The following is a 14,805-nucleotide window of genomic DNA, read 5'->3' on the forward strand; positions in this document are numbered from 1 at the left end:
ACAGCGGGCACATAGAGATCCCTTTAGACGTCACCCGGATAGGAATGCCCCTAGAAAAATCTTGATTAATTTTCTCTCGTACTCAGTAAAGGAGTTGATACTAGGGAGGGCTCTTATCGATCCCACACTTCAAATTGATTCCTCTAAATATTTAATCCGCTCAGATGTTGGCAGAGTGACAGCTCAGAGGCAGTGGGAGTTGGGGACCCGGATGCAGGAATTGAGAGGACTGGGTGCACAGGTTATGATGAAGTTCCTGGCCGCATTGCGAGTAGTATGGAACAATAAAACGTATAATTTCACATCCCCTCAGGAAGTCGATAGCTGTCTTATAAGCGTGAAAGAAGCCCAGAGCTAATTAATCGTATGAGAGGAATAGATATCATAAAGCTTTGACGGCAAAAATATACAGGCCTTAAAATATTTAAGCACAGCTCACATAGATATGTAAAAAACACAAAGTATATGGATGTAAAAAAAAAAAGAAAAATGAAAAGAAAAAAAAAAAAAATTATATATATATATATATATATATATATATATATTCGCACCAGATACCGGTAATCCAGGGCTCTAACAGATCGTGTTTGATAGATGTATACAAGCTTGTTACATCTAATGTAATCAATAGAAAATCAGGTTCCCAATGTATGCCATCAATCATATTTAGGAAATGCATTGTATCCCTCAGATATGCTGGTAGGGCAGTGACAAACGGTCTCAAAAAGAAGTCAATGTATTTAGATGTCATCTCAAGTTTAGATCCCATCGAGGAGACGATTGGTCTACCCGGGGGGTTATTCGGGTCCTTGTGCAATTTTGGTAACAAATACAGTACCGGTGTTTTGGCATATTTACATCTCAAGCTACTGTATTCGTCCCAAGTTAGCAAACCGTTGTCTTTCCAATCCTCAAGCATAGTGTCATATTTCAGATTAGAGTTTTCCATTTCTCGTCTGTCAACTTTTTTATAGCAGGTAGTGTCAGATAACTGACGTGTCCCCTCACTGATGTAATCATTCCTCCCCCAAACCACAACATTCCCCCCCTTATCAGATTGTTTAATGATAATGGAGGGGTCATTTTTCAGTTTATCAATGGCCACCAGTTGATCTTTTCTGAGGTTGAATTTAGATCTTCCATATTTTTTGTAACGAATTTTCTTCAGTTCTTTAGTTACACTTTTTTCAAACACCTCTAATGCATCACAGTGTACCATGGGCAGAAATGTAGACTTGGGTTTAAATCCACTAAAACCTGCAGTATCAATGACAATATAAGCTTTATGTTAGTCCTACTTTCATTGTTATCACTGGGTGAATGTAAAAAAAAAAAAAAGGGGATGGAAAAAGTAAACGATACCGTGATCAAGCCTTACGGCGAAACGCGTCGGCTTTTGTAACTGTTGTTGCTGAATAAACGAAATTTGAAGCATCCCGGAGTATCCCGACCCTTTCTGTACCTGATTGATGCGCAGGAAGTTTGCTGTTATATTGATAAAAAACGCCGGTTTTTCGGATGGGACCGCCGCGCTGTTAGAGCCCTGGATTACCGGTATCTGGTGCGAATATATATATATATATATATATTACCTACTGGCGGTCGCCAGTAGGTACATATAGTTAGGATTTTTTTCTCTATGGGTTTTTTGAAAATTCTATGTCTAATAACTTTGGCGTTTGTGGACGGAATTGGCTGAAATTTTCAGGAAAATGGCACATTTTGTTTCTGAGCAGCCCCTGGAAATTTGGGGGGGGTTTGTCAAGGGGGGGCCGAGAAAAAAGGGGGGTCCCAAAACGTGTTTTTAACATTGAGTTTTCCATAGGGCGGTTGGCCTCACTTTTAGCCCGAACGGCTGAATGGATTTGCACGAAACTTGGCAAAATTGTAGGGACTGGTAGCCCGATGTGCCTTTGCTAGGTCTCAATATATGTGCTCCAGTGGATTTTGAGAAATTAACGTTCAAAAAAAGATATATATCTGTAACAGCGGACCGGGCAGCGCTCCGGTTCGCGGACTTTTCGCGGTACGGAGCTTTGTGAAGCGAAGCTGATTGGTTCTCCGGCGTCTGTGAACATTCCAAACAGTCCGTAGCGGCCGCCATCTTGTCTCTCGGTAGGATCGAGAGACAAGAGGAGGCCAAAGCGAAGGGGCAAATGACCATAAGGGGGCATAGTAGATCCTCGCTGACCCCCTAGGTTTGATGTGGAGGTTTTAAAAGGGCCCCGCGGGGCAAAAAAATAAAAAAATAATAATAATCGAACGGCTGAATGGATTTGCACGAAACTTGGTAAAATATTAGGGACTGGTAGCCTGATGTGCTTTTGCTAGGTCTCAATATATGTGCTCCAGTGGATTTTGAGAAATTAACGTTCAAAAAAAGATATATATCTGTAACCCTGAAACCTAAATACACCCCTGTACCCCAAAACCCAAACCCTACCCTGAAACCTAAAAACACCCCTGTACCCCAAAACCCAAACCCTACCCTGAAACCTAAAAACACCCCTGTACCCCAAAACCCAAACCCTACCCTGAAACCTAAAAACACCCCTGTACCCCAAAACCCAAACCCTACCCTGAAACCTAAAAACACCCCTATACCCCAAAACCCAAACCCTACCCTAAAACCTAAAAACACCCCTGTACCCCAAAACCCAAACCCTACCCTGAAACCTAAAAACACCCCTGTACCCCAAAACCCAAACCCTACCCTGAAACCTAAAAACACCCCTGTACCCCAAAACCCAAACCCTACCCTGAAACCTAAAAACACCCCTGTACACCTGTACCTATTTTAAAAATTATTTTAATTAATATAATAAATAATAAATTAATAATATTAAAAAACATAAATAAATATATTTAATTATAATTAATATTAATAAAATTAAAAAAAATTAAATACTTACCTATACTTACGATGTAATGCCATGCGTTGTAATAGCATCTGCTATGTAATGCCATGCGTTGTAATGGCATCCGATGTAATGGATCCTGCGTTGTAAAAGTTCCGTTGTAAAAGCCTCCCGTTGTAAAAAGTTGCGATGTAACGGTGCATCACCATCTGTAACAGCGCTCCGCTTCGCGTAACGGAGGTTTGCGAAGCTGATTGGTTCTCCGGCGTCTGTAAACATTCCAAACAGTCCGTAGCGGCCGCCATCTTGTCTCTCGGTAGGATCGAGAGACAAGAGGAGGCCAAAGCGAAGGGGCAAATGACCATAAGGGGGCATAGTAGATCCTCCTTGACCTCTTAGGTTTGATGTGGAGGTTTTAAAAGGGCCCCGCGGGGCAAAAAAAAAAATAATAATAATAATCGAACGGCTGAATGGATTTGCACGAAACTTGGCAAAATTGTAGGGACTGGTAGCTCGATGTGCCTTTGCTAGGTCTCAATATATGTGCTTCAGTGGATTTTGAGAAATTAACGTTTAAAAACAAGATATATATCTGTAACAGCGCTCCGCTTCGCGGAGATAAAATTATATCTGTATTACCTAGCTGTTGCTAACACCAGTTAGCGACGGCTAGTAGGAGATAGCGACCATCTTGGGCCCCACTTTGCATGTGAGTGATATTTATCACTAATGACATGCAAAGTGGGCATGCCAAGATGTTAGCGACTGGAAACAGTCGCTAACATCGCTATCTCCTATTATCAACTTTTGGAAATATTCGCGATAAGCGCGAATATCTCCAAAAGCTAGCACCTGCCATGAGCAGTTCTTAGCCATGTTATCCAATGGGAGGTGGATAACATGGCTAAGAGCATTAGCTCGGTAATGCATGAATATCGCTGAGTTTTCAGCGATATTAATGCATTGCGGTCGTTTTTTATCGTATTTGCGATAAACCTTGATAATAGCAAGGTTTATCTGCGATAATTTCTGACGATGCTTAGCGGTAAAAAATTCGTTGCTAAGTATCGTTAGGGATAAATATCGCTTAACTTTGGTAATATGCCCCAACGTCTGTTAACGTTCGATTCGAAGGAAATCAGGAAGTGTTGAAAAACATTGTCTGCGCCATCTTGCCTTTTTTCAAATGCCACACTTTTGTCGTGCACGGCAGTCATTTTAGATGCCTTGACCAGACCCACTCTGTGCACGCTGTCGATCCTTAGCATGGCTCCCCACCCTCGCAAGCATCTCCCCCAGGCAGTGGTCACCCCCGCTCTCTGTCTTATGCATGGGTAATAAACCACCCCCCATCTGCGCTGCTCTTCCCTGAGAATCACACCCTGTGCCCGCCCGACACCTCCCTTTCGCCCTATTCACTACCGCACCCTCTGACACTCCTTTTCCTCTGTGTCCGATTGTCCAGGCCGGTCCTAGGGTATCAGCTAGCCCTGCAGATGTAGTTTATGGCCCCAGCTGTAAAGAATCACCCCTCTTCAAAGGAGTTATAGTAGATCAAGGCCCACACTCGATGAGATCCGTCACAGCAGACGCGTTCCTATTATCTGAAAACCATCCTGTATTGTGATTGGGGAGGGGACCGAGCCTGAAGCGGAAGATTCCAGGGATGACTCTTTGAACATCAAAGTTTTTACAATTATGTGTCACATTAAAAATATATAGCACTCCAACAAAGTAGTAAGATTATAAAACTTTAATAACTTATAAATATATACAAGAAAACAAAAACAGTAATAACATATAAACATTTTTAGGGAAAAACAACGAATTAGCGGTCGGCTGTGCGAATAGTCCCAACGCAGCACAACGTCCAGATTTCTGGCTTGGGGCGTCGCGGGGGGTGGGTCATCAGTAGCAAACTGTTGTGCGAATAGTTCCAAGGCAGCAGAACGATGGCACCAAGGTGATGTCCAGTAAGTTGCCGCACTGGTTTTGGTATCCTACAATGCTGCTCCGAATAACGGCGTGGGGCGCCCCGGGGGAGGCGGCGTGAACGGGCCTCTCCAGGTGGAGTCTCATCTGTTGTAGTGGGGCGCCCCTTTACCGTTTCAGTTGCCATTCCGTCCGCTTTTGGTCCACTGTGTCAAAAGCCGCAATTCAGCCGAGTTGCGCTCACTCTTGCGGTGCAGCAATAGGCGGCTGTCACAGGACTCTCAAAATGGCGGCAGGCTGTTTCCTTTTTGGGCCTGGTCCACTGAAATGGCCCTGGGACACCTTGGAAATCGGACGCTTGTCTGCTAGGTCTTGGACCCCATTCTCGAAAGCGTCCCCTCCGCCTTGAGGATTCATCAAAAGTTTTGGGGGCCCCCGACTCCTGTAGGCTTCTGGTGGGGAGCGGCTGCCATGATTGCTCGCGGAATGACCACGACGGAGCTACGAGATGGTGGTGCTCTCATGCTGACGCCAGCTTCAGTCTGAAACATCCAGAAACAAGGTGGGGCTTTCATCGTTTGGGAAAAAAAAAAAAGTTTTCATCCAATGAAAAGTGTTGTTTTTAGGTCATATGATCAAGCCTTCCATCATTAGGAAACCAAAAGTAAAATGAACCAATGAAAAGTTTTATAAACAAGTCACATGACCTGTTATGCGGCATAGGGTATAAAATGCGGAGAAAATACGTTGGCACGTGAGGCGGCGTCAGTAGCGGACCGATGTGCGAATAGGCCGAAGGCAACACAACGCGCCAAGATCCGGATGGCACCGAGGTGGTGTCCAGCAAGTTGCAGCACTAGTGTGGCCATCCTACAATGCTGAAAGTCGGCGTGGGGCGCCCCGTTGGCCTGTGAGTTTGCGTCAGTAGCGGACCGATGAGCGAATAGGCCGAAGGCAGCACAACGCGCCAAGATCAGGATGTCACCGTGGTGGTTTCATAGTTGAGAGGCACTTCATCTGCAGTGGGGCGCCGAGATCCGGATGGCACCGAGGTGATGTCTAGCAAGTTGCTGTACTGGTGTGGTCATCCTACAATGCTGAAACTCGGCGTGGGGCGCCCCATTAGCCTGTGAGATGGCGTCAGTAGCGGACCGATGTGCGAATAGGCCGAAGGCAGCACAACGCGCCAAGATCCGGATGGCACCGAGGTGGTGTCTAGTAAGGTGCACTGGTGTGGCCATCCTACAATGTTGAAAGTCGGCGTGGGGCGCCCCGTTGGCCTGTGAGATGGCGTCAGTAGCGGACCGATGTGCGAATGGGGCCAAAGGCAGCGCAACAATGTTTTCTGAATAAAAGACACCACAAGGCGCTGAGATGCCAAGATCCGGATGGCACAGAGGTGGTGTCTAGCAAGTTGTGGCACTGGTGTGGCCATCCTACAATGGTAAAAGTCGGCGTGGGGCGCCCTGTTGGCCTGTGAGATGGTGTCAGTAGCGGACCGATGTGCGAATGGGGCCAAAGGCAGCGCAACAATATTTTCCGAATAGAAGACACCACTAGGCGTTGAGATGCCAAAATCCGAATGGCACCGAGGTGGTGTCTAGCAAGTTGCTGTACTGGTGTGGGCATCCTACAATGCTGAAACTCGGCGTGGGGCGCCCCATTAGCCTGTGAGATGGCGTCAGTAGCGGACCGATGTGCGAATGGGGCCAAAGGCAGCGCAACAATATTTTCTGAAGAGAAGACACCAAAGGGCGCTGAGATTCGGTTACCACCGAGGTGATGTCTAGCAAGTTGGCGCACTGGTGTGGCCATCCTACAATACTGCTCCGAATAACGGCGTGGGGTGCCCGAAGGGGGGGGGGGAGGCGGAGTGAACGGGCCTTCCTAGGTGGAGGCTCGTCTGCTGTAGTGGGGCGCCCCTTTACCGTTTCAGTTGCCATTCAGCTGAGTTTCGGCTGCTCTTGATGCTACAGCGACAGGCGGCTACAACAGGACTCTCAAAATGGCGGCCTGTTCTGTGGATTTGGGCCTGGTCCACTAAAATGGCCCTGGGACACCTTAGAACTCGGACGCTCGATTTTTTTTCCTTTCCTGTACATGCAAAAAAAGGTAAATGCCCGGTACGTTACACGCTTCATCTGCCACGATGAACTCTCCAGAGGAACCGAAAAAATATATAGTTATGGTAACTATACCATGCATCGTCATATGGAGAGGTGGCACCAATTAATTATAGTGCTGCATAAAAGAGAGATTTGGAGGAGAACCCCTGACCTGCTAGTACATTCATCAAAGAAGTGGCACTGACAGCATCAGAGGCAAGGGAAACGGTCCCAAATATTTAGAAGAACTTTGGAAAGATTAAAATGACATATTTAGATTGTGGCAAATTAATTTCATGTGGACAGATGAGTGTTACTCTAATAAATACAGCATATGAACATCATCATAGTCGATGGTTGGTAGAGACATTTTGACTATATCCTGGACCTGCCCGTCCTCGCCCAAAATGGCGCCGGAATAAATGGGACTCGTAACTCCTTGTTGTGTACTGGTTGCAGAACCTTGAAATCACGAGATACGTATGCAGTTTTGAAGCATATGGCGGGCGGGGACGAGAATTGATTGAATATTTCGACATCCCTATTGATATTAAGTTCTGATGTGTTATTGATTACTGTACTATTGAATGTTCGAATTAACGTCACTCATGGTACTTGCCCGCAAATGTATATCTAGATAATTTTATTGTAACTGGCCCTGTCGTATTTTAATTATAAAATGTACGTCCACCGATTCCGTAACTGTTAGACACCTTAGTTCTTGCAACCTAATGGCCCGCCCGTTACGTTCCTCTACAGTGTAAATGTCTACTCATCATATACGATTACAGTTTGCTCCGTGGCCGGCCCACGTGGTTATAGGCTCGTATTTGTATAATGACATTTTCACAATAAAGGTTTTTAAAAGAAAACATGGTAGTAGTATATACATTGGTAAAGTTTTTAATAATAGTCACTGTTTTAGAATCATTAAAAGGCAAGTGAAATAAAGCAGACCAATTACATGAAGGGTAAAAGGTATAATACGAAGGAACGCAGCAAAGATAAATGGTCAAGGGCTGTTGTGTTTTCTATTCCTGCAACATAAAGTGATCGATAAGAATCTCATATTCAGGCGTATCGGCGACTAAGACAGCAGGTCGACCCTCTTTTGCTCAACGGCTCCGTCATGGGACGAAGAAACGCTCTCTTTCTCGAAAAAAGAATATATTTTACTTTCAGGACAGTTGTAAATTTTCCGGGAAAGTACATTAGCCTGGAACATTATAACATATATTTAAGAAAAAATAATGTTCGGAAGTAATAAAAAGCGTAATTTTTAGGTCATATGACCAAGCCTTTCATCATTAGAATAAGAAAAGTAAAATGAACCAATGAAAAGTTTTATTAACAAGTCACATGACTTGTTATGCTTACGTTACGCGCTGCGCGCCCCGGATGACTTCCGGATGCGCTAACGCGGCGCGTCATATGACGCATTACGCGACAACGCAGGTCCAGAATATAGTCAAAATGTCTCCACCAACCAGCGGTCGGAACACAACCCCTTTCAGCAGGCTAAATAGTTCTGTTAAATGACAACAGAAGGGACAGGCAACAAGAACCATTAGTCAAAGAGGGGAGGGCTAGTTCTTCTCTACCGGGTTACATTGGGGCGCTACCGGAACTGATCGAATTGGTAGTCTACAGTGTTTCTGGATGTTTCAGACTGAAGCTGGGGTTAGCATGAGAGCAGCACCATTTCGTAGCTCCGTCGTGGCCATTCCGCAACCAATCATGGCAGCCGCTCTTTATCGTTATTTTGGGCGGGGTGGGTGGCGGAGCCGAGCTGTTTTGCAGCCATCATTGTGTGGAGTTCAGTTCATTTCACTAGTTTTGTATTTGTCATGAGGGGTTGTTCCTAATGTTTCTATTTTAGCGAGGTCAAAAAGAGATCCCATTAGTGGCCTACTGATTTTGCTCGATTCCTTTTCTTTTTTTTTTTACACGATTTTTCGTTATCTGCAAAGACTAAACAGAGTATTGCGACTCTGTGTTTGTTTGTAAATAGAGAATGAACCAAAGAGAACCAATTCTAAAACAGTAAATACTTGGATAACAATCAATCAAATGGAGAGAGAAGCAGGCACGACGTATTACAACGGGGGCAAAGGCCTGCGTTAACTACCCTTCACTATGCGCAAAGAGAGAGTACTCCTAATAGAAATGAGGGGGGGGGGGCACCATTCAAAGCAGATCAGTGTGCATAAACACGAAAATGTTTTCACTTACCACGTACTTGACATTCGACAGCTTATGATATTTGCTATTAAAAAACCATTGAAATTCACTGAAAAAACCATAGGTTATAGACCATATATAGTTAGGAATTAGCATTTAAAAAACCTTATTTTACTCACACAAAACCATTGAAATTCCATATATAGTTAGTTGCACTAACTATATATCGCGTACTCCCAATCCACTGCTGATGATGTCACATATTACATCATTCATGACATGGTCAGTGACATCACTGATGACATCACTGATGACATCTCAAATGACATCACTGATGACATCACTGATGACATCTCATTTGACATCAATGACCACATCACTGATGATATCATTCATGTGACAATACAATGCATCTCCTCACATTTTAATATAACCTCTGTTTCACCCAGTGTTAAATACAGAGTATAATTTTTGAAACCATTGACACACCAATACTAGTTACTACATACGTACTCACTGATTCCTACGTCTACACACACATTCACTCATTCACCCATACAATCATTCATACATACAATCACTCATCTTTACAACACTATCATATGCACTCATACACTTATACAGACACTCACACTCTGCCACTCATCCATGGAGTTACTCACACACCTAGTCAGTCCTGTAAAGAATCAATCACACTTCCATTTTCTTGTCTATACAGTTAAACATAGAGCACCTTACATTTTCAAACATATACTAACACATACTTACTTTCTTATACAATCATTGATACAAGTACACATTGATCTGCACAGAGTCACACACCTCCCAGCCAGCCACACACACACTCAGTCTCCCATACAAATACTTGGACAATCAATCAATAACCCATATAGTTAATCATATAGCTACTGATCAACACATGCAGCAGTTTACAGAACAACAGACATAATGATGCACAAATTAAGACAGTTTAGTCACTAACCCATGCACTCAGTGAGACACATTTAATCACTCACTCATACATTCAGTCATGCACCTACTAAATCCTTCGTCCAGGCAGTTATACATCTACTCATTCTTCAATATGTAAAACATATTTAAACTTTACACAAACACACAGTCACTGGATGATGTCATCAGTGATGTCATCAGTGATGTCATTTGAGATGTCATCAGTGATGTCATCAGTGATGTCACTGACCATGTCATGAATGATGTAATATGTGACATCATCAGCAGTGGATTGCGGGTGCGCGATATATAGTTAGTGCAACTAACTATATATGGAATTTCAATGGTTTTGTGTGAGTAAAATAAGGTTTTTTAAATGCTAATTCCTAACTATATATGGTCTATAACCTATGGTTTTTTCAGTGAATTTTCAAGGTTTTGTAAATGCTAATTCCTAACTATATATGGTCTATAACCTATGGTTTTTTCAGTGAATATATATATATATATATATATATATATATATATATATTTTTTTTTTTTTTCATTTTTCTTTTTTTTTTACATCCATATACTTTGTGTTTTTTACATATCTATGTGAGCTGTGCTTAAATATATATATATATATATATATATATATATATATATATATATATATATATATATATATATATATATATAATCACTCTCTCCCTCCGATTAGAAAGGATAAATGGGCGCACTCCCTTTGAATTGCCACAATTTCATTTATTTAAGGTTGTTTTTAGGCAAAAGAAAGCATTTGATCAACGCGTTTCGATGCTACAAGCATCTTGGTCATGATCAACTTCCTGCATTTTTTCAAAACTATTTAAAGCATTCAAATGTATATATATATGAAAGAAAAAAACAAAGAGGTATATATAGAAATAAAAAAATAGGGTTGCACAAAACTTAAAAGAAAAAAAAGAAAAAAAAAAGGTCTAGGTGTAGGTGTAGGTACATTACGTAATTAAAGCCAGTACCAGAATCCTGGTTGAGGATAGGGCCCCCAAATGGCGACACAATCGCCAAAGGTAATAAGGGGGAGGAGGGTTGTGGGGGGGGGGTTCGGGTGTTAAAGAGAGAAAAAATTCCTCATAAATCAAGAAAAGACGAGATGGCCGTAACTCATCTTTTAAATAGAGAAGTAATTAGTGCTAAATCTATAACTGGATACCCTTTGGTTGTGACAAAAATGACAAAAGAGGAAATATGGAGAATAAAATAAAAATAATAAGTTGGAATGTCAACGGACTGAGAGAAACGAGGAAACTTAACAGAACCTGTGAATTCTTGAATAAGACTGGGGGTCATATTTTTCTTTTAGAAGAAACTCACTTTGAACAGCAGGAATGTAAGGCAGCCTTTAGAAATCAAAAGTGGATACAGGATCTCCTCTGCTCTGAACAGAGCGGTAACACCAGAGGAGTCGCTATAATTATCAGAACTAATAGTGGAATAGGAGTCGAGAAGCATGAAACTGACCACACAGGTAGATGGCTGACGGCATCTCTAGCCATAAAAAACACAAAGCTAACATGTGCAATATATTACGGACCAAATCAGGACTCTCCAGAGGCTCTGATTAGCCTAAAAAATAGCTTTCTCGAACTAAAAGCTCCTATTATTTTAGGTGGGGATTTCAATCTGGTATTTGATTCCAGGTTGGATTGCACCTCTAGGGCTGCCTCACCCCCTTGACCTAAATCTAAAAGAGAACTTAAAAATATGATGAGAGATTATAACTTACTAGATGTCTGGAGGGTTAAGAACCAGAAAAATAGAGATTACTCATTTTACAGCCATAGACACAGACATCATTCATGTATTGACTTCTTCCTTATTGACCAGGTCCTACTTTCTGAGACTATGTCTGTCTCTTATATTCCCGCTATACTATCTGACCATTTGATGGTAGAACTAATAGTTAAACTTCCACAAGGTACTCAAGTTAGACGGTGGACCTCGGATAGATCCCTACTATTACAGGTAGAACTAAAAAACGATTTATTGAAGTATATGGCGGAGTACTTCCAGTTTAATAAAGATAAAGCATCCGATCAAATAATATGGGATGCCTTTAAGTCTTATTTGAGGGGGACATTCACATCTATAATGGTACACAGGAACAAAATTAGGAAGAAGGCAGAGGATGAATCTTTATTCAAGATAAAACAAAAAGAGCAAGAGCTACAGAAGGCCTCCCTGGAACAGCAGACTAACTTAATTTCCATACAGAAAGACCTGGAGAGCCTAAAAGCCAAGTACCAGGCTAAATTGGATAAAATCATAAAAGAAAAATGGGACGCAAGTAGACTACAGAACTTCTCTTATGGGGAGAAATGTGGTCGTATCCTGGCGTGGAAAGTCAGATCCGATCGAGTCAGGAACCAGATAAGTAGCTTAAAGATACAGAGTACTGGGGATATATCGTTTGATAATGACGAAATATTGGGAGAAGTTAAAGCTTACATGCAGAACTTATACATGGGTAACAATGAAACTTCTACTGAAGATGCAGTGCACTGGTTAGAGGGGCTATGCATTCCATATCTAAGTGAGGCAGATAGCCTGTTCTTGGGTTCTATAATTAAAGAGGGAGAGATACATGATCAACTACAAAGAATGGCCAGGGGAAAGGCATCCGGCCCAGACGGGCTTCCAGTAGAAGTATATCAACTAGGATCTCCTATTCTAGTCCCCATCCTTATGTCTTTATTTAATAAAATACATCAAGGTGGAGAGCCTATCCCTCCAACATGGTTAGAGGCTACGGTCACATTAGTTTTGAAGCCTAATAAGGACCCCATGAGGGTTGAGTCCTACAGGCCAATCTCGCTGCTAAACACAGACTATAAAATCTTTGATGGTATTTTGGCAGCGAGATTGGCCAAAGTAATCAAGTCTGTGGTACACGAAGATCAGAGGGGTTTCATGCCTGGCAGGCAGCTGAATGAGCTGACCTTCCAGGCTATTGCGGCTATCGACTTTGCTACAGAGAAAAAAATTCCACTAACTATCGTAGCAATAGACGCCGCTAAGGCCTTCGACCAGGTTGGTTAGCTGTACTTGTGGGAAGCACTATCAAAGTTTGGAATTCCAACTAATTTTATAACATCTGTGAAAGCATTATATTTCCATCCAAAGGCCAGGTTCCTTGTCAACAACTCACTTACAGACTGGGTCCAAATAACACGAGGTACTAGACAGGGATGTCCCCTCTCTCCCCTACTGTTCAACCTATATATAGAGCCCCTAGTAATCCAGTTAAAATCGGATGTTTTAATCAAGCCTTTCCATATGAACGATCTAGATCTAAAATTCGCTCTATATGCGGATGATCTCTTAATGTACACTTCCAATCCAGAGGTATCAATCCGTCGACTATTTCACCAGGCAGAAGCCTTCGGAGAGGCCTCTGGATATAGAATTAACAAAGAAAAAACAGAGGTCATGCAGTGGAATCAGGAGGACTCACTCCCCGAAACGAAAGTCAGAATGAGATATTTAGGAATACATCTGGTTCAGAACATCTCAGAGACATCCAAAGTAAATTTGGATAGAGTCTACAAGGACATCAGTGGACTCTTGCATCGTTGGTCGGGACTGCCATTGAATATCTTCGGGAGGGTAAACCTAATAAAAATGGTTATTTTGCCAAAGATTACTTTCCTCTTTAACTCAATACCCTTGTCATTCAATCCCAAGGAAATCGCCAAATTACAGGGAAAAATAGGATCTTTTATATGGAACTCTACATCGCCCAGAAGTTCCCTGAAAAAACTACGAAGAAAAATGAAAACAGGTGGACTCACTATGCCAGACATTCTTCACTACTGCCATTCTTTCCATTTCAAAAACTTTAGACTAATGGCTGATAAAGCTGATACATCTTGCTTGGGTCGACAATTTCAGACATTATTACATGATATCCCTCTAGGCCATGAATCTTTTTTGTTTAAATTTGGGGACCCAAAATTTTACAAAAAAGGTCAGACTGAAGATTTTGGGCACATCGCTGAGAAATTGGGTTTTTGTCAGAAAAAGACTGGGCATCCCATATTATACACCTCTGGCCCAATATGGGATTCCCCGGGAACACCAGAATGCCTCAGAGATCAATTATCTCTTCCCCTCAAAACACCTGGCATCATGCAGTGGCAGGATCTTCTTGATGGTTCAAAGTTATTGGGGTTGGAAACACTTTATAGGCTGACAAATGGAACTCTCACAAGGTTCAAATTTTACCAGTTATCTAGCTGGTGGATTACCATACCCTGGAATTTAACAACTAACCCGAAATTTGAACTGGTCAAGAAAAAAAAGAGCTGGAAAAAAGAAATATCTTTTTGGTATGAGGCACTTAACGAGAAAGATGAAATAACAGAACTAGAACTGAATAAGTTGTGGGGAGAAGCGGAAGTCTTACAATGTGATAATATATTTGCTCTATGGGGAGATTCCTTTAAATTGCTAAATACAGTGGTGAAATTGGCCCCCTTAAAACGAAATCATCTGTTTACCCTTTATAGAGTGTATATATCCCCCCAAAAATAGGTAAAGATTACGAACATTGAATATTGTTGCCCTCGCTGCAAGGCTGCCGCAGCAGATGACTTACATATGTTTGTTGAGTGTCCAAGATTGTCACTTTTTTGGTCCAAAATTGAAGAGTTTATAACAGAAGTGTTGGACGTTCATTTTACCATCACCCCCAAAACTATTCTCTTTGGCCTAGGGGAAGAGTACCAGCTCAA

The sequence above is a fragment of the Lissotriton helveticus genome, chromosome 9 (assembly GCF_964261635.1).
Source record: "Lissotriton helveticus chromosome 9, aLisHel1.1, whole genome shotgun sequence".
NCBI lineage: Eukaryota > Metazoa > Chordata > Amphibia > Caudata > Salamandridae > Lissotriton > Lissotriton helveticus.